Here is a 27361-nt window from a genome sequence, read left to right on the forward strand (position 1 = left end):
AGTTCAGTGTTGCCTGGTGGTCCAAAAGAACCTTAAATTGTGAATTTAAAGGTGGGTCTAGGTACCTGGCAGAAGCAAATGAAAGTCCTCTCAGGTAGAATATATTTTTATCTTCAGTCCTAGGAAATTCCCACAAATACTTTTCCAAAGAACTAGCTCACAATAAAATATAGTCAAGCACACAAGGAAATGAGGTACCATGAGTAAGAAACAGCAGAAACAACTGACTGACAGAGATGAACTCTTAAAAACTAAAGATTTTGAAATTATCAGATGATGAAAGAACTATTTATTTTCTTTGCAAAAAGATAGAAAATATCAGTGGGCAACAGGAAACTTAGGAGATTTGAAAAAGACCTGAACAAAACTTACAGAAATAAAAAATACAGTAAGTCAATGAAAAACTCAGTGGATACTGTTAGCAGTAGATTAAATACAACTAAAGAAAACCAATGAACTGGACATAAGGGAGAATAAATTATACAGAAGGTAGCACAGAAAGATCAGGAAATGGGTAAAAAGAAAGAGATTACAATATATAGAGAACATAGAATGAAAAGGTCTAACAGTATTTCATCAATTTTCTAATTGTAAAAGGGAGAAATAATAGGAAAGGAAGGAGTGTTTGAAAAGTGAATGGCTGAGCATTTTTCAGGGCTGAGGAAATCACTAGTCCACCAATTTAAGAAGTTCTGAGAATTTTATTTATTTTTTTAATGTACATCCAAGTTAGCATATATATAGTGCACCAGTGATTTCAGGAGTAGATTCCTTTGTGCCCCTTCCCCATTTAGCCCATCCCGCCTCCCACAACCCCTCCAGTAACCCTCTTTCGTTCTCCATATTTAAGAGTCCCTTATGTTTTGTCCCCCTCCCTGTTTTTATATTATGGAAGTTCTGAGAATTTTAAGCACACATCTAGACACATCATAGTAACATGGAGAACACTAGAAACAAAGAGAATCTCTTAAAAGTTGGCAGAGAACAAAAGATGGATTATCTTTAATGTGGCTATAGCAGTTACACTGATGGTGGACTGCTCAGGAGCAGAAATGGAAGCCAGAAGACAGTGGGATGGTGTCTCAGTGTGCTGGGAAAGAGTTGCCAGCAGAGTAGTCTGTACCTAGTGAAAATAACTTTCAAGAAGGATGGAGTAATGACCTCTTCAGACAGTTGTAAAATATTCTCTGTGAAGAAAATGTATAAATACATTTTTCTGGTTGATTCTAGTATTTAGAGTGGAGAATTCTAACATAACTAAACAATTTGAGCTTCACGTAGTTTTATTCTTAGAAAGTTGTGTTTACACTTAGTGCAAAGAAATACTGTTTGGCAATACTTTTACCAATATACTACTCCAGCTTTTGGATGTTTGCTGTGTTCAGAGTCTTTAGTATTGTTGTAGGAAATACTTCGTGGTGATTAATGCATGCCTTTAAGTCTTGAGTCTTGAGTCAGTGATGTGATTTTTAATATTCATGTTTGAAATATCGTAAGTCAAACCAAGAATTTGGAGAAAATTGTGCCATGGTATTCACAGAAATAATTCCTGGAAATAACTTTATTCTCATCTCCCAGTCCTAAATACAAATTTCTGGAGGAAAAAGAGGGGGAGATTTTTTTTAAACCCATAAACAAGGTTGGCATAAAGCGGAGTCTGTGGCCCTGGGAAGAGCAAACAGACCTTACCTAAGTGGACCTGGATTGGAGTCTGGTTCCACCACTTAGGAATTCAGTCTTGATGTGACGTGAACATTTTGATACTTAGTTTTCTCGTTTGTAAAATAGGGTAAGACTACTTTGCAGGCGTATGGTGAGGAATAGAGTGTTGTTTGTAAAAAGTGCTGAGTAGGGTCCTGTGGCTCATACCGAGTTCCCAGCTAATTGTTACTGATGAGTAACATAGAAGAATGAATCGAATCTGGCAAGGAATTTGAAATTACTTAACTGTACAAATGGTGTAAAAGAGTTAATCATACTTTTAATATTGAAGAGTCATGGACACTGATCATAATGATAAATATTTTTTGAAGTTAAGAAATTGTCAGAATATGCCTTCTCTTAACTGATTTGGTGGTTAATTTTGCACCAGATCAGCTGTGGATGCTGCCTACAAGTTAGGCTGCTTTATGTTCTTCATGGCAGGTAACAGGGCAAGATGAAATCAGTGACTTTCTTCAGAAACTTAAAAACATTGCCAGCCACAACACACACACATCATATATCTATATTTATCTACATCTGTATCTACCTATGTGTGTGTGTGTGTGTGTGTGTGTGTGTGTGTGTGTATTTCCATCTCCTGAGGTGGAAGTTCATGATGACAGCTAATTAATGGTAAACCTGAGTATTTTAGAAATTCAATCCACAAAATGTTTATAAAGTATGTGCTTAAAACTTTATACTATGCTTTTCAGAAGTTAAATAAATTCACTGGCCTGCAAAAATTTAGAGTAAGAGCCATCAGAGCACTCTTACTATTGCTCTTTGAATTGAGAATATGACTTCTATAAAATATTTAGACCTAGATTTTCCATTCTTTTTTCCTTTTTATTGTTTATAGTCAAGATGCAAAATAGAATCTTTTATGATATAGAACTACTTGCACACCTTGAAAATTATTTTCTAGTTTTTTATTCTTTATTCAACATTTGGACATTTGCCCTCATTGAGCAGTGATAACTATGCAGAGTATATTAGCTGATTGCCTTTTTAAACCATACTTCTTATCATAGCAAACTTTAAAAAATCATATAATGAAGATAATTCAGGAGTTTTTTTCTTGGAACTTGACATTTTTAGAATGTTCGTTACAGTAATGTTATATTTGTAGTTTTTGAGTTTATTCAGGTTATAGAGACAAGGACTAAAAGCAAATCAGGCATTTCTTATCTTTCAAGAAGTTCTAGGATCACCACTTTGAAAATGATTTGGGTAAAGGTAGTGACACAACTTTATCTAAACAAACACATGCACAAATGCTTCCTAGTAAACATCTAAGTGTTTCAATTTTCTTGGTCTGTGTTAGACCCGCATGTGATGCAGAAATTGAGCAACAGCAAATTTTTGTGCAGTTAGATCATGTGATACTGGTATTCGTTCAGTGCTGCTTTTGATCTTGGAGGTAATCTCTTGTAATCCCAAACTTTAAAGCACTTTACGATTATACTTTCTAAGCTGATATATTTTGCATTAGTAAAAATACATAGGATTAGAAAAGACACTATGCAACTCATGTAGACATCTTTTTTCTTGTTTACATTTGACTTTTTGTTTCATATTTTGAGATTTGTTTGTTTATATTCCGTAGGCTGATAATTTCTTTTTAACTAGTGGTTGTAGTATATGAAAAATTATGGGTTAAATTTGAATGAGCCCCCGTTTTGTCTTTTATCTCTTCTAGTCTTTTATATTTTGAAAATGAGTGTTATTTTATGATATCAAACTCTCTGTGAATCAAAGTCATTTCTCATAGGAATAGAAATTACTACTATAGTTGTTAAGCTAAGGATTTATTCATATATCATTTCAAGTGTTCTAGTTTGACTGTTTTTACAGAACCAAAAAGGTTTTTAGGTACAATCATATCTTCACATTTTACAACACTGTTAAGAACACTGCTAGGTTAAAGAAAAGTTACCTAGGTTTTTCTTAATTTCATCTAGTCCATTAAAAAAAACAATACTAGACAAATAGGCTTTTCTAGTTGGTAATGATTGCTTATATAAAATAAATAATGATGCTATCTGATTACACTAGGTTACTTTTGTGCTGTTTTGCTGAGAAAACATTCCATTTATGAGATACTAAGTAATATTTTGTGTTTTTAGTAGAGAACCATAGTCTCTCTGTAGAATTCCTCAGAAAGCTTTCATTTGAAACATTGTGGTATTTTTAGTCTTGAATCATAATTATCTTTTATTAAACAGTTATACATGAAATTATTCAGAAATCATTGCAGTATTGAGAGGATCAATGAGAAGTTTGGTGAAAACAAGTATTTTTTATAATTAAGTTGACTATATTTATAAAATTTCAATGTTGATGATACCAAGGAATTCTTGTTAATATTGTTAGCTGTGATAACGACATTGTGGTTTGTAAGAAGAATCTGAAGTTTTTTATTTTCTAAGTAAGTAGGGGTAAAATGACAGGAGGTTTGGGGCAGGTAAATAAATATAGCAAAATTTGATAATTTGTTGAGTCTGGGTCATGTGTCTATAGGTGTTCATATTTTATTTTCACGTCTTTTGTTTATGCTTATAAAATCTTATAAAAATTAACTAGAGTTTACCAGGGGTTGGGGGAAGGGGAATAGGGAATTACTGTTAGTTGGGATGGAGCTTCTTTTTGGGATGATGCAAAAGTTCTGAAAATGGATAATGGTGACGGTGGTACCGTTGTGAATGTACTTAACGCTACTGAGTTATACAATTAAGAGTGGTTAAAATGGGAAATTTTATGTTATATATATTTTACCATAATGATGAAATATGAGTATGTTGTTAAAAATAATTCCCAAGAATCATTATACTTTTAGGGAAAACTTTTGGAGGCATATAGTACCTTTTACCCTTATTTTTCTTTCCTCATTAACTTTTTTCTCCTTTCGTTTGGAAAGAAAGAGGAAGGAAAAATCTTCATGTCGTGTCAGGACTTTCTTAATGGGTTTGGGTTCTAGAGTGGTGTTCTAGTAGCATGTTAGTGATTTGTGAGGTTGTTTTAGTGGGTTGCTCCTGTGATTAAGATAAATTAGAAAATATCAGGTGCATTGTGTACAGTGAGTGTAAACATGGTAGTCATCAAATGTTTTTTTCAGTTGTATAACATGTGTATGTGTACTGAATTGTGATGTAAACGATATTCTCTTGGTGGAGCCAGGTGTATTTTAGAAAGGAATATCCACGTAGAGGGTATTGGTGACTGCATAATAGCTAGAAAGCAGATGTCAAAGTTTGCACAGAGGGGCTAGGATAGTAACTCAGATTTCACCAAACTTTCAGACATTAATCAGACAAATAGGACAAATAATAACAAGGTTATTCTATCCACATAAGATGATAAATAATTACAAAATTAGGGGAGTAGGTTGGATGGTGACTTTGAGAGGTTGATAATCATTTTTGAGCTTTTGTATCAATGAGAAACTAATTGGTAATTATGAACTGTTTTAGGTAGGTTTTTTTTTTTTATCTGTTTGCAGATCTCGACACATAGTTGATGCTAAGGAAGGCTCTCTTTTTATTTATACGAGTATTATTTAGGTTAAAAATGTGGAGAGTTTGATATTATTAAATACAATTTAAAATACTAGCTAGAGGAAAAAAAATTAAAAAAAATAAAATACTAGCTAGAGATTGTCATGTCATTTTGCACCCCCCCCCCCTTAAGTAATTCTCTGGTTCATGTATTTTTTTTTTAATTAAAAAAAATTTATTTAATTTTAACTTTTTTTTTTTTTTTTTTTTTAAATTTTAGAGAGTGCAAGCAGGGAGAGGGGCAGAGGGGGAAAGAGAGAGAATCTTAACCAGGCTCCTTGCTCAGTGCAGAGCCTGATGTGGGCCTCAATCCCAGGAACCTACAGTCATGACCTGAGCCGAAATCAAAAGTTGGTGCTCAGCCGACTGAGCCACCCAGGCACCCCCTCTGGTTCATTTTTAGCTTGAAATCACCCACAGGAAATACTGTTCTAGAGAAAGTAAAGGAGACTCAGATTCTAGAGCCGGGTAAGACTGATCTCAAATTTTACTTCTACCAGTTGCTGGTCAAGTTGCTTGGAAAAACTCTGTAACCTTTTTTGGGTTTCCATTTCCTCACTGTGACATTGCCTTGTAGGGTTTTAAGTAAAATGAGGTGATTTATGTAAAATGCCTAGTAGTGTGTGGTTTCTCAGGACGTGCTTCTTGTTGTTAACATGAGGTCCTTCTCTCTTTACTATCTCATTCTTCCAAAGTCTGTACTCTTAAATTGATTTTTTCTTTAGTTTGGGGATTATCGTCTAATATTTTTCTGTGGGATCCAGAACAAACTATTTCAATGATTAAGAAATATTTTTATTCACAAAATAAAACCAAATAATAGATGTTCTCTGTGCTCTAAAAGGGTTTCATTTCCTGAAATATTTTATAGATGGTGAATGATTACTGAATTATTTTATTAGACTAGTTCTATTTGGAGGATTTCATGTAGTAATGACATGATAGGGGAATTGAGAAGTCCTGTAATAGTCAGTTGTTAATATTGAACCATTTACAGCTTATGCTCTTATTTATATTAAAGCGATTCTTTTCACTTTAACACGTTATGATCTTTTAAGAAATTTAGGATATAAGATGAATGGTTAAAGGAATGTCTTTTAACTGATTAGTTGGGTTTGTCTTGAAAAAGGACTGAATTTTGTGGATTTGGATAAGTCACTGACAGGAGGTCTTTAACATTTTTCCCCCCCTCTGAACAGATGTCTTGGCCTGCAGTGACTCCAACTCCCATAATCCTTCCAATTTTCTCCTCTACCAAATAAGTTTTTAAAAAGTGACATTTTTGGGGCACCTGGGTGGCGCAGTCGGTTAAGCGTCCGACTTCAGCCAGGTCACGATCTCGCGGTCCGTGAGTTCGAGCCCCGCGTCAGGCTCTGGGCTGATGGCTCAGAGCCTGGAGCCTGTTTCCGATTCTGTGTCTTCCTCTCTCTCTGCCCCTCGCCCGTTCATGCTCTGTCTCTCTCTGTCCCAAAAATAAATAAACGTTGAAAAAAAAATTAAAAAAAAAAATAGTGACATTTTTATTATAAGTGATTGACTTAATTCAGGCAAACATTGCAGCTGAGGAAAGACTTCATTCCACTGAGGAGCACTTTGGTATGAATAAAATGTTAGCTTCTTTATCTTTAAGAATTAAATGCATGGTTCCCTCCTGTCCCCCCACCCTCGCCACCCCGTATTCAGAATAATAATTTTGTGTAATAAGTTTTCTTCAAGATTAAAAGTTTTTATGCTCTAGTATGCTGAGGTATTGCACTTTTTGATACGCTTTATTTTAAATGACATTTAAAAACAGGATTCATCCAGAATACATTAACCACAGTAGGTCTTTCAACAGAGGAGAGTTAATTCAGGAACTGGTTGTACAGGTATTGCTGAGAAACCAAACGGAACTGTGAGACAAATCAGATATTAATAATATCCAAAGCCTCTGATGCTGTTAGGACTCGGGGAAGATGAGAAAAGCTGGTGTTGTCAGAGTTCTGAAGCCAGAGCCCTGTAGGGGAGCTAGAGCCATAGCTGGGGCTTCGTGATAGGGGCAGGGATGTCAGGGGGCGGGACTTCTGGAGGGAACTGGAGTTATGGAAGAGACAAAGCTTCTGCCAAGGATGTGTCAGGGAGTGGGAAGAATGGAGGAGAAATACTCTTGGCTTCTTCCTCTTTTGCCTTCTATCAATCATTAACCACTCTCACTGGCCAAATCTCCCTGGAAACGAGAGGGCAATGTTGCTTGGAAAATGGAGTTGCCTGTGCTACAGAGCAGTACAGGGTAAGCCTGGAGAATAGATCTGAAAACATGTAGTTATGTTGCTAGTTTATGATATTCATCAAGACACCTGTGCTCTTGTGTTGTATTAGCTGTTAAGAAGACCTAGCGAAAAAAACAAACAAATCAAAAACCCCAACAGACAGAAGAACCTAACCAAAAAACCCTCTCAGCTCCCTCCCTCCCTTCTTTCTATCTTCCTTCCTTCCTTCCTTCCTTCCTTCCTTCCTTCCTTCCTTCCTTCCTTCCTTCCTTTGTTTCTACAGTGGAAAGAAATAATTCCTTGGAAACCAACATTATGGTCAGTATTTCAGTTTAGTAAAGACATTTACTGAGTGGCACTGTTCAGATAAATGAGCTACAAAGTGGAAACCACTTGGTTCTTGGTTTTGTGGTACTCAGAGTCTACTGGAAGAAACTTTTTTTTAAGAGGATACTTTTAATTTTTAAATTTCAGTAGGATGTGTGATAAGTTAGAGATAGGGAACATGTTTTTCTGTAGGAACTCAAGGGAGGAGCCATTAACCTAGGCTTGTAGTTTGTGGAATGCTCTCAGGAGTTGGGAAACTTGAGCTGAGTTTTAAATGATTGGTCAGAATTGGTCAAGGGAGGGGAAAGGAAGCTGCTGGAAGGAGAAGCTTGAGCAAAGGCTCAAAAGCTTGAAAGAGCTTAAGAAATTTCAGTCACTTGCTAGAGATTCAAGTTTGGCTCAAAAAATGGGCCTTGGGAGAGGCCAGGTTGTTTTTATTCTCAAGCAGATAGGCAACTGTTGGAGGGGTAGTGAAGTGGACTGATTAGCTGTTTTGTTGCTGTAATTTTCCCTAAGTGTAAAAGCTGGGTTCAGGAGGGTGTGATCTAGAGGTAGGAGACCTGAAAAACGGAATATTCTACTGGTCCAGGCAATAGAGGAGTGATGGACATGAAACTCTCAAAGGTAGCCTCATGTCTTAGTCATTCATTTCATGTCAGTGCCTATGCTCTACTTTGATATACCCTTCTTTTATGTTTGAAAATTCAAACTAATACAACTTTCAAAATAAAGAAATGGATGAAGTGTTGTTTTGTTTTCAAACTACGCATGCCTTTTTGGATACTCTGTTATTGGTTCTTTTTGAGAATCCTAGGACCAGAAACAGGAATAAGTCACAGACTCTGCTCTCTAGAAGCAGGCATAGGATACATTCACTAATTGTACACTCACTAGTCTGCTTTGGAGTGCTGGAGGAGTGCTTTGTTCTCCTAGAGTCAGGTGATTGTTCTGTTACTGAAGTATTATAGGATGAAGCAATTTCCTGTAGAAATTTCCTTGAGAAAAATTTCCTGTATTCCTTAATGTAGTTTCTGATATTGAAGAGTGACAGATTTGCAGTGTGACATTTAATTTTAGTAAATATATCTTTTAAAATACCAAAATCCTGCATTTGAATAAGATCCACTTTACACATTGATTTTAATGTATATTCTGTAATTTATTCTGATAATGAATGTGAGATAGATGTTATTAGTGCTATTTTCTTTCTTTACACACTCTGGTCTGGGTAGTCTTACTCAAACTCTAATGGGATTGCTACTGTATCGTAGATGAGCAAGACAGAATTTTTGTCATCACGAAGTCTGTAATCTAAAGTGGTCAACAGACATTAATTCATAATATGAGGCCTGAGATGTAAGTTAATGAAATCCAAACATTGTATTGAGGAAATTAAGAGGAAGAAGATATTTATTGTATTTTACTGTGTCTAAGGCATATATTTTTTTCCACATTTTAACATTTCTAACATTGACAGATGTCTATAATTTGATCACATCTTAAACTTGAAGAAAAGTATATTTTGAGAGAATAATAAAGGCATCTCTGTTTTGGAGGATGAGGAATTTAGTTAAGTCAAATGAAGTTCTAAGAAAAAGCACCTGGGCAAGAAAGCCATGATGTGCTAAAGTAATGGTAAGTGTTTTTTGTTTTTTGTTTTTTTTGTTTTTTAGTGTTCAAGAATGACATATAAAAGGTTTTGTAGATAAAGCTGTGGAGAAGGGGAATTTTATTCTGTAGTGAATGGGAAGCTATTGAAGGGTTTTAAAAGGGGAAGGTATGGTACATATTACATTGTGAATTTCTTGACCGATATTTGGGAATATGTTGCTATATTGGAGAGAAGAGGAATTGGAGGAAAGGAAATTATGGTGTTTTGAAAAAATGACTTTGTTGAAAGCAAAGATGTTACAGAGGTAGAACTGACAGAAATTGGTTACTGAATGTGGGGGGTAGAGTAGGTGGTGGTGACGGAGAGATACCAGAATTACTGGTATGGGAGGAAAAGACCTGTTAGCTGAAACAGTGTGTTGAAGTCTGAAAATCAATTTGAACTTTGTGACTGACATGACTCCTCTTGTCATGAATACAGCCGGAAGTGTGGTTATTTAGGTCTTGAGTTTAGGAGAAAGGTCAGGGCTGATGGCAAAGATTTAGGAGATACCAGCTAGACAGTGTTATAAATGAATACATTTTAGAGATCCATGAAGAGAGTAAATGGAGAATATTAGTGAAGGAGAAATATATATGTATACACATATGTATGCATACATATGTATATATACACATACATATGTGTATATATATGCATGCATATATATACATATGCATGTATATACACGTATATATATGCATGCGTATATATATATGTATGTATATATATTTGAACAATTTTAATTGTTTTGGGCATGTATAGTCTATCTCAATCACTTATTTAAAAGTGTACGACTCAATTGGCTTTAAGATTTTCAGAGTTGTTCAGCCATCACTATAATCTATTTTTTAAAAAATATTTATGTGTTTTGGGGGAGAGAGAAAGAGAGAATCCCAAGCAGGCTCTGTGCTGTTAGGGCAAGGCCTGATGTGGAGCTTGATTCCACCAACTGTGAGATCAAGAATTGAACTGAAATTAAGAATTGGACGCTCAACCAACTGAGCTACCCAGGCTCCCTTACAATCAGTTTTTAATCAGCTGTTTATTTTTTATTTTATTTATAGGGCATGTGAGTGAGGAAAAGGGGTAGAGGGGGAGAGAGAAAGAATCTTAAGCAGACAGCACATTCAGCATGGAGCCTAACATGGGGCTTGATCCCATGACCTGGGGATCATGACCTGAGCTGAAATCAAGAGTTGGATGCTCAAATGACTGAGCCTCCCAGGTGTCAGTTTTTAGAACATTTCATCATCTCTAAATAAATTCCGTGTTGTTTAGCCATAGGCTTTGCCATTTCTGCAACAAGGGCTATTGGGATTTTGATAGAGATTGCACTGAATCTGTAGATCACTTTGAATAGTATTTATATCTTAGCAATATCAAGTTTTCCTATCCACGAGTGTAGAATATCTTAACACTTATTTAGGTCAACTCTAATTTCTTTTAGCATTCTTTTCTAAATTTCAGTGTGTAAGTCTTTCCCTTAGCTAAATTTATTTCTGGGTATTTTATTCTTTTTGCTGGTTTTGTAAATAGAATAACGTTTTAAATTGTCTTTTTGGGTCATTCATTGAAGATAGATAAAAACACAACTGATTTTTGTATGTTGATCTTGTAACCTGCAACTTTGCAGAAATTGTTTATTTGGTCTAGTGGCTTTCTTATGGATTCTTTGGAATTTTGTTATATAAACGTAGGATCATTTCATTTGTGAATAGAGATAGTTTTACTTCTTCCCAATTTGGGTGCCTTTTATTTTTCACATTTTCTTGTCTCATTGCTCTGGCTAGAACTTTGGGTACATTGTTGAATTGTAGTAGTAAAAATAGGCATCCTAGTCTTTGTCCTGATCTTAAGGAGAAAAGGTTCAGTCTTTCACCATGAATATGCTGTTAGCTGTGGATTTTTGGTAAGTGCCCTTTATCCTGTTGAGGAAGTTCACTTAATTCCTCATTTTCTAACTGTTTTTATAATGAAAGGGTTGTCTGAATATTGTTAAGTGCATTTTCTGCATCGGTTGAGATGATCATGTGCTTTTTTTCCTTCATTTTATTAAGGTGTATCACATTGACTGATTTTTGTTATGTTGAGTCATCCTTGAATTCCTGGGATAAATTCTACTTGGTCATGATGTACAGTCCTTTTAATATGCCACTGGGTTTAGCTTGTTAGAACTTTGTTGGACATTCCTGATTATAGTCAAAAGGATATTGGTCTATAGTTTCCTTTTTATGTGAAACCTTTGTCCTTGGTGTCAGAGTAATACTGGCTTCATAGAATGAGTTGGGAAGTGTTCCCTTCTCACTAATTTTTTTGTAAGAGTTTGAAAAGAATTGGTGTTAATTCTTTAAATGTTAGGTATAATTCACTAGTGAAGCCATCTGGTCCTGGACTTCTCTTTATTGGGAGGTTTTTAATTACCGATTCAATCTCTAGTAGTTTAGGTAGTTGAGATTTTTCTTTTTCTTCTTGAGTCAGTTTATGTAATTTGTATATTTCTAGCAATTTGTCCATTCCTCTGGGTTATCTAATTTGTTGGCATAAAATTGTTTACATTATTTTCTTATCCTTTTTGTTTCTCTGAGGTCTATAGTAATGTTTCTACTTTCATCTGTGATTTTAGTTATTTGTGTCTTTTTTTTTTTCTAGCCATAGGTTTGTCAATTTTATTGATCTCAAAGAATAGTTCTTGGTTTTGTTGATTATATGGTTTTCTTAATTTTATCTCTGATCATTATTATTTCCTTTCTTCTGATAGCTTTGGGTTTAGTTTGCTCTTCTTTTTCTCAGTTCTCAAGGTGTAAAGTTAGATTATTTATTTGAGATCTTTCCTCTTAATGTAGGCATTTACAGGTATAAATACTCATTTGAGCACAACCTCAATGTATCGTATAAGTTTTGATATGTTTTGTTTTTCTGTTTGTCTCTAATTTCTGATTTCTCTTGCGATTTCTTCTGTTACCAACTGGTTGTTTAGGATGTATTAATTTCTACATATTTATGAAATTTCCTTCTGTAATTGATGTCTAGCTTTATTCCATTGTGGTCAGAAAAGATCCTTTGTATAATTTCAGTCTTTTTAAATTATTGAGACTTGTTTTGTGGTATAACGTATAGTCTTTCCTGGAGAATGTTTTCATATGCACATGGGATGAATATATTGTTGTTCTGTAGAGTGTTTTATATGTGCCTATTAAGTCTAATTAGTTTATAGTGTTGGTTATGTTCTCTTTTTTCCTTATTGATCTTCTTGCTGGATGTTCTATCCATTATGGAAAGTAGTGGATTGAAATCTTCAACTATTATTGTAGAACTGTTTATTCTTCTGTTCTGTTGGATGTTTTTTTTTGTTCACATTTAAAATAATTGCTGATAAAGAAGCACGTGCCTCTGCTATTTTGTTAGGTGTTTCCTGAATGTCTTATTCCATTTTTGCCTCTCCATTACTGTCTTTTTTTCTATGTTTACTTGATTTTTGTAGTGAATTGTTTTGATTCCCTCCTTATTTCTTTGTGTATATATTTTTAGATATTTCTTTGTGGTTACCGTGAGGATGACTTCTGGCATTCTAAATTTATAACAGTCTCGGTCAAATTGATACCAGCTTAACTGTAATGGCATACAAATTCCTGTGCCTATAATACCTCTGTTCTCCCACGCTTTATGTTGTTTTTGTTTCAGGATGCATCTTTATACATTGTATCCCAATAACATATTTATAATTTTTAAAATGTATTTTAAATTTTGTAGGAAATAAAAAATGAGGCTACAAGTAAGAGGTACCATAATAGTGGTCTTTATATTTGTGTTTTACCTTTCTTGGAGATCTTTATTCATATGGCTTTGAGTTCCTTTCTAGTGTTTTTCATTTAGACTAAACAACTCCCTTTAGCATTACTTGTAGGATGGGTCTAGTGGTAGTGAACTGTGTTAACTTTTGTTTTATCTGGGAATGTCTTAATTTCTCTGTTATTTTTAAAGGATACTGTTATTTTTGGCAGATACAAAATTCTTGGATGACAGTTGTATTAGGCAGGGTTTTCCAGAGAACCAGAACCAATAGAGTGTATGTGTGCATACATGCATGCACATACATTATTTTCTTAGGCATGCATTATAAGGAATTGTCTCTAGTGATTTTGGGGGGCTGAGAAGTCCCAAGATCTGCAGTCAGTAAGCTGGAGACCCAAGAGAGCCAATGGTGTAGTTCCTGTCAGAGTCTGAAGGCCTGAGAACTAGGATTGCTAATGATAGAAGTTTTAGTGTAAATATTGACAGGCTCCAGATCTAAGGAGAGCCAGTGTTTCAGTTCAACTCCAAAGTCAGGAAAAGACTGAAGACTCAGCTCAAAGCACTCAGGCAGGAGGAGTTCATTCTTACTCAGCCTTTTTGTTCAATGTTCGTCTTCGATTATCTGGATGAGGCCTTACCCATGTTATGGAGGGCAACCTGCTTTACTCAGTCTACCAATTCAAATATTAACCTTAGCCAGAAACACTGTCACAGACATATCTGGAATAATGTTTCACCAAATATCTGGGTATTCAGACACGCTCAGTCACGTTGACACATAAAAAGAACCATCTCAGAGTTTCTTCTTTCAGTACCTAAACTTGTCATTCCACTGCCTTCTGGCCTGCATGGTTTCTGAAGAGAAATGAGCCATTAATCTTATTGAGGCTTCCCTGTACGTGATGAGTCACTTCTGTCATGGTACTTTGAAGATTCTCTCTTTGTCTTTGGGCTTCAACAATTTTATTAGAGTGGGTCTCTGAGTTTATCCTACCTAGCACTTATCGAGCTTCTTGGATTTGTAGATTCATGGATTTCATCTAATGTGGGAAGAGTTTTGACCTTTTCAAATACTCTGTTCCTTTCCTTCTCTTCCCCTTGAGACTCCCGTATTGTCTATGTTGGTCTGCTTGATGGTGTCTCACTGTATCTCCTAGGTCTGTTCACTTTTTTTCATTTTTTTTCTCTCTCCCAGACTCAATTACAGATGTCCTACATTCAAGCTCACTGATTCTTCTTCTGTTGCTGAAATTGCTCTTGAGTCACTCTAGTGATTTCTGTTTTTTCATTGCAGTTCTTCTGCTTTTCAGTTTTAGAATTTGCTTGCTTCCTTTTTGTAACTTCTGTTTCTTTGTCGATGCTCTAATTTTGTTAATGCATGGTTTTCTGAGTTGTTTTTGTTCTTTTTCATGTTTAAGCTTTTTGAATATATTTAAGACTTGTTTTAAGGCCTTTCTAGTAAGTATCTTATATGGGATTTTCTCAGGGATATTCTTGTCAATTTTCTTCCTTTGGATGGGCCATATTTTCCTGTTTCTTTCTATGCTTTGTGATTTGTGTTTGTAGTTGGCAACTGGGTATATGAATATTATAATGTGAAAACTCTGTCATTTGTATTTTCCCCTTAAGGTTTTTTTGTTTGTTTGTTAAAGGCTCTAATAGTCCATTTTTTTTAAGTGATTTTTTTTTTCTCAAACCACTTTTTTTGGGGGGGGGTGGCAAGGACTTTATTCCTTGTCATGTATGGTAAATTCTTTGTTCCTTAGCTTGTGTTCGGCCAGTGTTTTGACAGAGACTGCCTTGAATACCAGCAACTAAAACAAAAGCTAAAATATTCTGAACAAACATATAGAAGAATGAATACCTTTCCCAATTCTGTGTTGGGGCAGTCCTTCACTTAGCCAGGCTTGCACTGAGCCCAGTGGTCAGTCCAAGGTGGAAGTTTAGGGATCTCAGGTTTTTTCTGAGCATGTGTACTGTTGTGGGCATGCATATAGTCTTCACATTTCCATCTGTACTCTTAATTTGTCAAAGAAATCTTTTGCTACTGTGCTTTAGGTGATTTATTATGTGCTTAGATAGTAACTTTTGTTCCAAGCATTTTTAGGTGGTTCTTCTTGCTCTGTTTTCAGATGACTATTGGTTTTCTAGCTAGAGTTCTGAGTTAGGTGAAACAGAAATGAGCAGCTTGCATCAGCCCTTCAGGTAGCCCCCAGAAGGTGAGACCAGATATTCACACAAATTTGTGAATAAAGTCTGTTCTGTCTCTGGGACCAGGATTCCATACTGGGACCATAGACTAAGGTTGCTGCTCTGCCAGGTTTTGAAATTGTCTCTTTCTTGATTTGTCATTTGCTTAGTTGTTGTACACCTTTACCTGTTTTCCATAGTTTAACAAAGTTGGTTGTGGCATTTATTGCTTGTTTGTTGATGTTTCTGTCAGGTGAGAGAACTTGAAGCTCCCTACGTTGCCATTTTGCTGATTTTATTTTTCATTGTGGTTTTGACTTGTAATTTTCTGATGTCTAATGATGTTGAGCATCTTTTTAGGTGTTTATTGGGCATTAAAAAAATGCTTATTTGTTTTTGAGAGGGGGAGGGACAGGGAGAGAGATGAGGACAGAGGACCCAAAGCAGGCACTGTACTGACAGCAGAGAGCCTGATGCAGTGCTCAAACTCCTGAACCATGAGATCATGACCTGAGCCAAAGTTGGATGCTTAACTGACTGGGCAGCTCAGGCACCCCTTGGTGTTTATTGGGCATTTGTGTATCTTCTTTGGAGATTTGTTTATTTAGATCGTTTGCCTAGTTTTAAACTGGGTTGTCTTTCTATTGAATTTTAAGGTTCTTTATATATTCTAGATACAAGTCCCTTATTATACAAATGATTTAGAAACATTTTCTCTTATTCTGTGGGTGTCTTTTCACTTTGTTGAAGTGTTGAGTTGTACTTTGAAGCACAAAAGTTTTAAGTTTTAGTGATGTTCATATTTTTCCTTTTGTTACTTGTGCTTTTGGTATCATAGTTGTAAACTATACTTAAGGGGCAGACAGAGAAAAATGAGAGAGCAAACTGCTGGTATTTCCTATCAGAATGAGCATTGGGTATTTATATGTTTGACTTTTGAATGCTGATTACAGGAGTCCATGAGTTGTGTGGAATTAACGGTTATGTTTCTCATAGTTACAATCCATTTTACTTGTCACTTTTTTCCCTTGGTTGTTGTTGTAGATGCTTTCTATGTTATCTGCTCATCCTAGGCCCTCATCTGAGAATTGCTGCCTTTGCTTTAACAGTAGGTCTCTAGAGCTGTGTTTGTTAAGAGCAGGATCCTGATATTCCCAGTACATATAGCTGTTGGGACTGTAGGTAGACCCCTTTGCAAAATGAGGCTAAGCAGTTTTTCAACAACTTGGAATTGTTAGAAGGCAAAGATACAGATTCTTTTGGTCTTTTCTTCTAGAAAAATGTGTAACTGGGGCATGAACAACTAAGGTTAGCCTATGGTCACAGAGAAACGGCAGAGGGGACTGGTGTGTGAAGAGCAAAATGAAGTCCACTGTCAGGGACAAACTATCTCTCACCTTTGCGAGGCAGTTTTGTTCCAGAGGGTTAGAATACCTTTAATTCTTGACATTTTTGTAGTTCCTGATTTCCAGCTCCCACTGTAATTCCTGCTTATCAGTTCTGTGAGATACCTTTATTTAATAAAAGTTTCCACTTAGGGCTAAGTACCTTTGTATAGGTTTTTATTATTGCCACCCAGAAAACCTCATCTAAGAGAATGACGTATTGTGATGAAAATATCCACTGAGCAAACAGAAGGGAATGAGGAGACAGTTTCCTGTGTGATGCTTATATAATTTTAACTTGTAATTCTGGGCATTACAGAATAACAGAATGGTGATGATTATTTTTAATGTGGATTTGAGTGCTTACCTGTGATTCAAATTTAATTAGGCATGTGTTTTACATTGCTTATGTTCTTTGGTGTACTGGCTTTCTAACTTAAATAACTCTTCTTTGAAAATAATGAGGGGCACCTGGGTGGCTCAGTCAGTTAAACATCTGACTTCAGCTCAGGTCATGATCCCACGGGTTTGTGAGTTTGAGCCCTGTGCTGGGCTCTGTGCTGATGGCTCTGAGCCCGTAGCCTGCTTCAGATTCTGTGTCTCCCTCTCTCTCTGCCCCTCCCTCGCTTGCACTCTGTCTCTGTCACTCAAAAATAAATAAAACGTTAAAAAAAATAAAGTGAAAATAATTTAGCATTGTCTTTAAAATTGAACGTGCATGTAACCTGTGACAAAATCTCTCTTCTGGTTATGTAAGAAAAATTCTTGGATGTGTGTAACAGGAGAGGTGTTCAAGAGTGATTTGTTAGAAACATTATTTATAATAGCATGAACTTAGAAACAGTCAAATACACATCAGCAGGAGAAGGGGTGAGGAAGTTGTGATGTACATTAAAAGTGTTCATACAGTAGCATATTGAAGTGTTACAGAATACCACAGATGAATGACCTATAGCCCCATATACCCACATTGATTATCGTAGAATCGTATATAGTGAAAAAATAGTGTCTTCACTGGAAAACACGTATACAGATATTCCGTGGAGGTATTGCCTGTTTGGTTCCAGATCTCTTCAGTAAGCAAATATTGCAAGAAAGCATGTCAGATGAATTTTTTGACTTCTCAGTGCTTATTTATAAAAGTTTACACTTAGTCTATTAAATGTGTAGTATCATGTCCAAAAAAAGTACATATTTTAATTAAAAAATACTTTAGTGCTAAAAAATGCCAACCATCATCTGACCTTTCATTGAGTCATAATCACTGATCATAGATCACCATAATAAATATAATTATGAAAAAATTTGAAATATTGCGAGAATTACCAAAAGTGTGAGACAGAGACATGAAGTGAGCAGCTGATGGGAAAATTGTACTGATAAACTTGCTTGATGCAGGGTTGCCACAAACCTTCAGTTTGTTGGGAAAAAAAAAGGCAGTATCTGTGAAGCACAATAAAGCTAAGCACAATAAAATAAGGTATGCCTTATAGTATGATGCTGTTTTTAATCGGAAAGTACAAACAAGTTAAAAACTAAACATAGTGTTTAATGATACAGAAACAGGGTAAAACCCTAAGGAAAGGTAAGGGTATGATTAAGTAAAAATTTAGTACAGTGATTTCCTATGTGGAATGTGGGGCAGGTTAAAATTCGGGATGAACACAACAAGAACTTAAAGATACTGTTCATACTCTACTTTTTAGATCAGAGATGAATTTATCATTCATTTTATTTTTGTGCTTTATGGTATATTTTACATACATTCTTATCAGATTCTTTGCACATATCAAATACCTCATCATACAAAGGTAAAAACTTTTATAAATATATTTGGTACAAAAAGTTTTTTTTACATAAAAATAAAACTAAAAACTCAGCATTTCTAAAACTGAAATAATCAACTAGTCTTTTAAAATCAAGTGTTCTCTCCAGAATTTGCTCGTTATTTGCCTCATACTACTTTCTGAAGCCCCGAATCTTTTTTTTTTTAAATTGTTTTAATATTTTTACTTACTTTTGAGAGAGAGAGAGAGAGTGAGCAAGCTTGAGCAGGGGAGGGGAAGAGAGAGAGGGAGACACAGAATCGGAAGCAGGCTCCAGGCTCTGAACTGTCAGCACAGAGCCCAGCGCGGGGCTTGAACTCTTGAACTGTGAGATCATGACCTGAGCCGAAGTTAGACACTCAAACCGACTGAAGCACCCAGGTGTCCTTCAAGCCCCAAATCTTAAGGGTTACTTTTGACTTATCTCAGATTGATTTAATAATGCTAAGTGCTAGGGATATTGTAATAAAACTTATAGTAAGCATTTTCTGAAAATAAATGAATGAAGCAGTCTTTATCTTTTTCTCTCTCATAACATCAAATTGTTCAACAGGTTCTTTCTGTTCTTAAATCAGTATGTCTAGGTTAATCTATGTTTTCTGTTAAGTTCTTGGATTTCAGGTTCTTACTTACCTGTACCGTTTCCTGACTGGCTTTCCTGTCTGTGTTCTTCCCTCTTCTTTGTTCATCCTTGTTAAATAATACTGGATTAATCTTCCTAAAACATTAATTTGATCATTTTTTCTCAGAAACCTTCAATAGTAAAATGTTGAGTTACATATTTTTTAGGTTGGGTTCCCATCTTCTACAAACTGGTTTTTACCAAGGGTCCATACTCCTCCTTTTTGGAGGGCAGGTGGGTGGGAGAAGACACACAGATACCTCTCTTATCTCTTACTGGCTGCTTGGCCTTGGGGTATGGGGGCGAGCAGTGTGGAGGTCCCTGATGCCTGATATTCTGAGTCTTTGTGCTGATGATAGCCTTCAGACTCCCCTAGCTTCAAATATCCTAGCTTTTGTACTATTCTCAGAGAAACTTCTGTATTTTGCAGCAAATATAGTGTTTTGGGTTTTTTTTTGTTGTTTTTGTTGTTTTTACTTAAGGTAAAATTTGTTTTCTATCTTTCTGGTATTCCTTTTAGTTTCTGGTCTACCTCCTGAGTGTTCAGTCTGGTCAGGGTTGGAATCGTTATCAGTGGAATCATCGTTTCATTATGCTGCTGTCTTAGACAAGGTTCTTTTGGTTCCACTAAGAGGAATCCATACAAGATTGCTTACCCCAGAGTAGAATTTATATTAAAAAACAATGCAGAACTGATAGAACTGATGAGCAAGAATTACAGTTGATATTTACAGGGGGTTGTCAATCAGGAACCACGTATTTCAGATCTAATTTCTGTAGATTTGCTATGAGGTGGGAAGCTACAACCTGTGTTTAGTCCACTGTCTTGATTCAGTCTGATTTCTAGTTTTAGAATCAATTGCTGAGTAGATTCCTTTACAGATTGGGTATTTGGTAAAAGATATTTCCATCGTGAATGTCCACTTGTATATCTCTAGCCTACTTTTATATGTAGAGATGATCAATTTAGAAGTGTTAGAGTGAGGAACCTTTCACAAGTGAGGACACCAATTGAAATACTTAAAGTCAGTTATTTAAAACTCTGTATGGTATTGAAAGTTTTTGTTTTTGTTTTTGTTTTTTTTTCCAACGTTTTTTATTTATCTTTGGGACAGAGAGAGACAGAGCATGAACGGGGGAGGGGCAGAGAGAGAGGGAGACACAGAATCGGAAACAGGCTCCAGGCTCCGAGCCATCAGCCCAGAGCCTGACACGGGGCTCGAACTCACGGACCGCGAGATCGTGACCTGGCTGAAGTCGGACGCTTAACTGACTGCGCCACCCAGGCACCCCAAAAGTTTTAAGAAATGTGGACCAAGGATCATAATTTTGAAGCTTCTAGAAAACTAACACTATAAAGTTAACTTGGTCAAGAAAAATTCACTTAGCAGAAAAGAGACAAAATAAAATGAGAAGGGGCTATAATGTAAGTCAGTTCCCCCATTTAAGGTTAGGGTTTTTAGTTATGATTTCTTGGAAGTGGCATCTGTGAACCTTTTTTCTTGAAGTTAATAGTTGCAGTGGCAGTCTCCTTTTGGGAAATTAATGATTTATTTTGCTGGAAAGATTTAAATTGGTACACATTATCAAGTTTTGGCAAGGATATTTGGAAATCAGAGGTATTATATGCTGGTGGGAGTGTAAGTTGATATGGCTGTTTAGAGAACAGTTGTGCAGTATTCAGTAAAATGGAAAATATATATATAACCCAAAAATTCTACTTTCAACTATACCTTAGAACAGTGATTCTCAACCAGGGCATTTTTACCTTTCAAGGGACATTTGGCAATGCCTGGAGATGGTTTTGATTGTCACATCTGGGGAGGCATCTAGTGAGTAGAGATCAAGGATGCTGCCAAATGTCCTACAGTTCACAGGACAGACCTCCACAATAGAGAATTACTCCTTCCAAAAATGTCAGTAGTGCTGAGGTTGAGAAACCTTACTTTGGAGAACAAAGCTCACGTGGTATTATGTATGAACATGGAGATTTGTTCAAGGATATTCATTAAAGCATTGTGATAGTGCAAAATTAGAAACAATCTAAATGTCCGTTGGTGGATGATGGATAAATAAAATGTAGTATGCGCCTGTGATTCAGTACGTCGTAATAGTTGAAAGGAATGAAGTATATCTATATTTAGATCTCAAAGATAATGTTGAATGAAAAACCAAGTATTTTCACTATGATACCATTTATGAAAATTGAAAAAAATATACAAAACACGACTCACTTAAATATGTAGATAAAAATGTAGAAAATGAATTAGGAGGCTGTATGTCAATCTCATGACAGTGGTTGCTAATAAAGAGGTAAGAAGAAGGAAATAGCACTGGGAATGATGAACAGTGGACTTTAATTTTATCTCTGCTTGTTCTTTAATAAATGCACATAAAGTGAAACAAATAAAGGTTCATAGTTATGTGAGTTTGAATTCATAATGTGAATGTCATTTGTTATAAATTCTGGTTGGGGAAACATAGATATTTGTTATATATATGTGTGTGTGTATATATATATATGTGTGTGTGTGTGTGTGTGTGTATAAATTTATTTTATAGTTCCCAAATTTCTCAAAAACTTATCCAATGAATTCGATTTACAGCTTTATCTGCCTTTAGGTTTCATATTATTTAGCATGTTCCTTTTTCAATTCTTTCTGCTCAGGAAGTTAACTTGGCTTCTTCTGGATAGAAGTGGAACTACTTTTATGTATTCATTGTTTATTTTATTTAACTTATGTGTATAGTTGTAGAGAAACTGTATTAATGGCCGTTAACCACTAGATTTGTGCTTAATTCATCAAAGTAAAAGCTGTCATACAGAATTCCCCACAACATGTATTTTGTTTTACCTGATTTTTGTGTATTGGCATGTATCGAAATAATTGGGCTTTTGGCAGAAACGTAAAATATTTCTCCTATGTGGACATTTTGTTGAATTAATTTTTTTTATTGTTGTAAAAGTGTTTGATTATAGTAGTTTAATCTTTCAGTAACTATTCAGGAAATTAAATTTAGATATCTAAGGATTCTAGGAACTTTACCCATAAAATGTACTTTAAAATCTTAACTCACATTTTTTGACTAAGTTCACTGTGACAATTTTTGTAAATGTTATTGAAGAGAGAAAATGGATATAATGTCATACCCTATATATATATATATATATATATATATATATATATATATATATGTATATATATTTGGAACATAAGGATCAATTTTCATGTGTGATAAAATCTATTGATAGTAGAGTAGAGATAGGGCATGACCTGTGATTTTTTTCTTAAAGTGATATAAAAATAAATGTCTCAAACACAGTGTAATTAAATGTCATAATAACTATTCACGATACCTTTGAATTTAAATTATGCCAAATTAAAAAACTTAGATTAAAATTGCATTTATAATTATGTGGAAGTTTATAATTTTAAACAAAAAGCATTTACCAAAAATTATCCAGAAGTTTAGGAAACCCACTAATTAAATTTAAAAACTTAAAATAACCTTTAGTTAATGATTTTTATTTACCTTTGTTAGAACTTAAATGCAAAAATACTACCCTGTATTTCTTTATATGTAAATGGCAGTCCAATCAAACGGTGACTGAAAATTAATGACTGTTTTAAAAAATAGTTCTTAAAATTTCAGATTAGATATAATTTTTTTGTTAAAGGATTTAATACAAATGATAAGACTGGCTTAATTATAAAATTCATAAAGATAATTTAAATTCAGAATATTTAATTTAAGATAATTTAAGCTCAAATGTATAATTATGAATAGTTATAACTTCTAACTATATAGAATTTGAAATAAGTCATATAACCTTTTTAGATAATTTTCATAATTAGGTGAGAACAAGGCATGAACTATCTCCATTTGATTTTCTTGCTAATATTTGCAATTTAATGCTAGAGTTATTCCTTAATTACTGAAGAAAGAGTTGGCTATAACATGGTTACCAATTATTTTCCTATAATATGTGATACGTTTTAAGGCTGAACTATTCAAGCAATAAGCGTTGGTTAAAAAATTTTAAAAGAACAACTTACTAGTGGTGTGTGTGTAAAGGTAGAGTTAATTCTTTGGTGGATTTAGTGTTTATGGAAAAGAATAGCTGATTAAACCCAGAAATTTATTAGAATTAGCTTTCTTCGTGTATAAAATCTGTGCTCCGCTGAACAGAGGCATGAGGTTCTGGTTTGAGCAGAAGAGTGACCCTTAACTGTATGTACCCTTTCTAGTGAGGAAGTAGGACAAACATGGTGCATTCTTTTCGAGCTAAGATATTATGGAATGGGAAAGAATTAACATAATTATTTTAAGATAATACTTGCTGAAGAAAACTAATGATAACTGTTAGCAGTTTTGGCCTCTGTTCCCAGATCCCCATGTATGTGAATTTTTTGCCTGTTGAGGTGCTTATTAGAGGTGTTTTGGTGGGAAAGCTTTTGATTCTCTGACTTAGGATATTAATCTTTAGATGTCAGTGATTTTAGTTACTAGAGTGTCCCTGTTGTAAGCTCAAGAAGTGAAAAGTACTAACCTTTATTTCCCCCCAATTTTAAGCCATTTACAAATGTTTATGATGAAGAATTTTGGCTTTGTGGCTTGTTTTAATGGATGCCATAGAAAGATCTTTGCAATTTGCTTTTACTTAATAATATATTTTATTATTTTATTTTATTTTTATTTATTTTGGAGAGAGAGAGAGAGAGGGAGGGAGGGAGGGAGAATGAATGAATCCTGAGCAGGCTTTACACAGTCAGTGCAGAGCCTGATGTGGGGCTCACACCCACAAACTGAGATCATGACCTGAGCTGAAGTCGGACACTTAACTGACTGAGCCACCCAGGCGCCCCTTAATAATGTATTTTAAAAGAACATTGATTTTTAGTATTACCTTAAAAATTTATTTACTTGTTCACTTTTATGTTTTAAGTAACGATCAGGAAGTACCAGTGAGAAGCTTACAATTATGGGAACATTTTTATGTCTGGATATGTATATGTATGTATGTATGTTTTTAATTTTTTTTTTTAACGTTTATTTATTTTTGAGACAGAGAGAGACAGAGCATGAACAGGGGAGGGTCAGAGAGAGGGAGACACAGAATCTGAAACAGGCTCCAGGCTCTGAGCTGTCAGCACGGAGCCCGACGCGGGGCTCGAACTCACGGACCGCGAGATCATGACCTGAGCTGAAGTCGGCCGTTTAACCGACTGAGCCACCCAGGCGCCCCTGTATGTATGTTTTTAAAGTCTGCCTTTTTCTCTCCACGAAGAAGACTTGAAGAAGCTGAGAAGAATACACACAAATTTAATTATAAGTTTGAATAAAAACTCAAAAGGCACCACGGAGTATTTCATTTTTCTTTGTATTGGAATGGATTGGTGATTAGTTAAACTTGGGGTGGGTTGTCAGAATTTTACATTATAAGGCCAAATATTCTTACGGTCTGACTATTGTGTCTGGTTGAAATAATGCATTAAAAAATTCATCATAAATTTCCAGCTTAAATCCATCTTTATTCTAAACTAGAAAGTTAAGGTGTTTGGTATCTTTTATCAGCTCAGGCATTAACTTTGAATCTGTATACCTATGGAATAGTTTGGAAAAAAATTTTATTTAAGGACCTTACTGCTGAGGTTTTTGAGATGATCTGACAGTTTCTGCCTTTCTCAGCCTTTACTCACTTTTACCTGATGGATGTTTTAACTGCTTAGCCCAGTTTTCTATTAAAATTTTTTCCCATATCCTTAGATGTAGCACCATAAGAACCTTAAGATTCAATAAGCAGTGAATTTTTAAAAATCTTGATAAATTGTTTGAATTTCGTGATACAGAATCAAATAGGTTAGTATATCACTTCATTTAGTTTATTTGATACATGTGCCAAGTGATTGTCCTTTCAATTGCATGTGATGGGGTATGATGCGAAGAAGTAGCCATTGGTTAGATTTTGGGTATCTTTTTCTCCTTATATTGTTACATTTAATTTACATGTCTTTCCTTGTGTTTTTTGATGCCGTTCAACAGGTTTTTTGACTTTCTAAGCTCTTAGCCTTTATTATATCTGTTCTGTGAAACCAGGATCCCATCAGGTTATTGGGATGCTTCAATTAGATGTGTGTCAAGCATTTGAAAACATGACCAAACACTTACACAAATAGTAGTTATGATTCTTCCTCAGGAGGTATAATTTCTTTTTTTCAGGTAGGTTTGAATTTCCATTTGATTTCTGCTAGATGTCTGAGCAGTGTCTTTTAAATGAACTGTGTTTAGAAATAAAAGAATCTGTTGTGCTTAGAGGATTCGATAGGTAAAGTATGCTGAAGTATTTTGTAGCTCACCTCACATTGAAAAAGACAGGTAATGGAAATTGGAATCCTGTTCATTTCAGTATAATTGAAAATATTTTAAGACTCTAAAGATACAAGAATATTTATTGTTGTTTTGTGTTTTTTTGTTACATTAAAAATAGCTCTAAATAAACCAAACACAATTTAGTATGAGTGGCAGCATGGACAGAGTTTAGTGTTTAGTGAAAGTATGGCCAGAATGTTTCCAGTGGGAAAGGAAATCATTAGCTGTTAAAACCTGGTCTCAATAACTTTCTTTACGGAGACCATTTGTCTCTACTAGAGCACATCTAGCCAAGTCGTTAGTTTTTTAAAAACGATGATAGAAAATGCAAGTCTGGAATTGTGTTATTGTGGTGGCTGTAGCCTTTGCACTGATAACGAGGTAACCGCATGTTTACCTGTTTATTATGTTTATTATTTGTTTTTTTCTTGCATCTTAGATTGTCCAACTGTGTCTTTACTTAGGTTGGGAAATTTTCAACCATTATCTGTTCCAGTGTTACCTCTACTCTTTTCTCTTTTAAATTCTTTTCTAATGTTGATCTATTTGTGTTTCAGAGCGTTGCTACTTCAAATGTGCTTTTCAGGTCAGTGTTGGTCTGCAAACTGATTTCATTGGTCTGTGATGAATTAAGGACAAAAATTCAGAGTAACCATTCAGAAACTTTTAATAACAACTTGATTATTACTATGATATCTAAGTACAAGTTTTTTAAAAAAACAAATTTACTTTTATTACATTTTATAGCTTTTGTCTGCAGTGGATTAAAAATTTGAAAAATGGTTCTTCATCACAGATGGTTTCAGAATTATTTTGTTAGGCCTTCTTACTCTATTCTTTGTTTTTCTTAGTTGCTCTTACATATTTTCTTTCTTCGTCTCTCTGAACTGAATTTTTACATAGGTTTTAAAAGTCTTTGTGATTCTTTATTTGTATTGAGTCTACTATTTAACTTTACCCTAAATTAAAACCTGTGTTTTTTATTTCTCGAGGATTTATTTAACTCATACATGTATTTTAAGCTTTTCTATTGCTTGGAACATCCTTATTGTATAATCTTTTCAATAATTGAAGAATCTGTAGTCTAATCCTGCTGTCTTTTGTTTGTGCTGATTCATTCATGTGTCTAGTTTCCTTGTATGTTTTGTGACTTTTTTAAAAATTTGAGTAGAGTTGTTTTTGAAAGTTGGTGGATCCTTTGAGGCCTGGATTGAAGTTACTTTCTTTCACCAATAATTTGCCTATGCTTCTTCCCCCAGATGCCTCGGGGTACTAACAATTTAAGAGTACTTTAAATAACATTGTCATATGAGGTTTATTGGGTTTTACAAGTAGCATGAGTGTATCCTGAGAACCTTTGTGAAGGTTATACTTTGTGGTTACAGTGTCAAGAGAATTGATAAAACATTCTTGCAATAACAGAATTAGAGATGATCAGAGAGATTAGAGGTTGCCAGGGGTTAGGGATGGTGGGGGCCAAGGGTGGGTATGACTGTAAAGGGTAACAGGAGGGAGATCTTTGTGGTGCTATTAACATGAGGGTATAGCCCTTCAGAGTAACAGCTTTATGTAGGGTTTCCTTTTGATAGACTTTTAGAGTCTGTCTCCTGAGCCTGTGGAGCCATCAGGATGTAAGCCCAGTTTCTGCAGTGCGACACCTACTATCAAGATAAAAGCTATTTTCTG

The 27361-nt window shown here is 35.0% G+C and overlaps 1 protein-coding gene across 11 annotated transcripts in view; it reads left to right on the forward strand.

The window, feature by feature from the left end:
* The window catches only part of TBC1D5 (TBC1 domain family member 5), a 541949-nt gene that overhangs the window by 11643 nt on the left and 502945 nt on the right, over positions 1-27361 (forward strand). For 3 of the 11 annotated variants that reach the window (XM_086674227.1, XM_086674228.1, XM_086674226.1), the window contains exon 1: positions 9294-9469. The exons of the other annotated variants lie outside the window; for them this stretch is intronic. The gene's annotated coding sequence lies outside the window, so the exon portion shown is untranslated. Of the gene's footprint in view, positions 1-9293; positions 9470-27361 lie in introns of those variants that run through there. 11 annotated transcript variants of the gene reach the window in all.

The sequence above is a fragment of the Puma concolor genome, chromosome C2, assembly GCF_028749965.1.
Source record: "Puma concolor isolate L17-30 chromosome C2, mPumCon1.1.hap2, whole genome shotgun sequence".
NCBI lineage: Eukaryota > Metazoa > Chordata > Mammalia > Carnivora > Felidae > Puma > Puma concolor.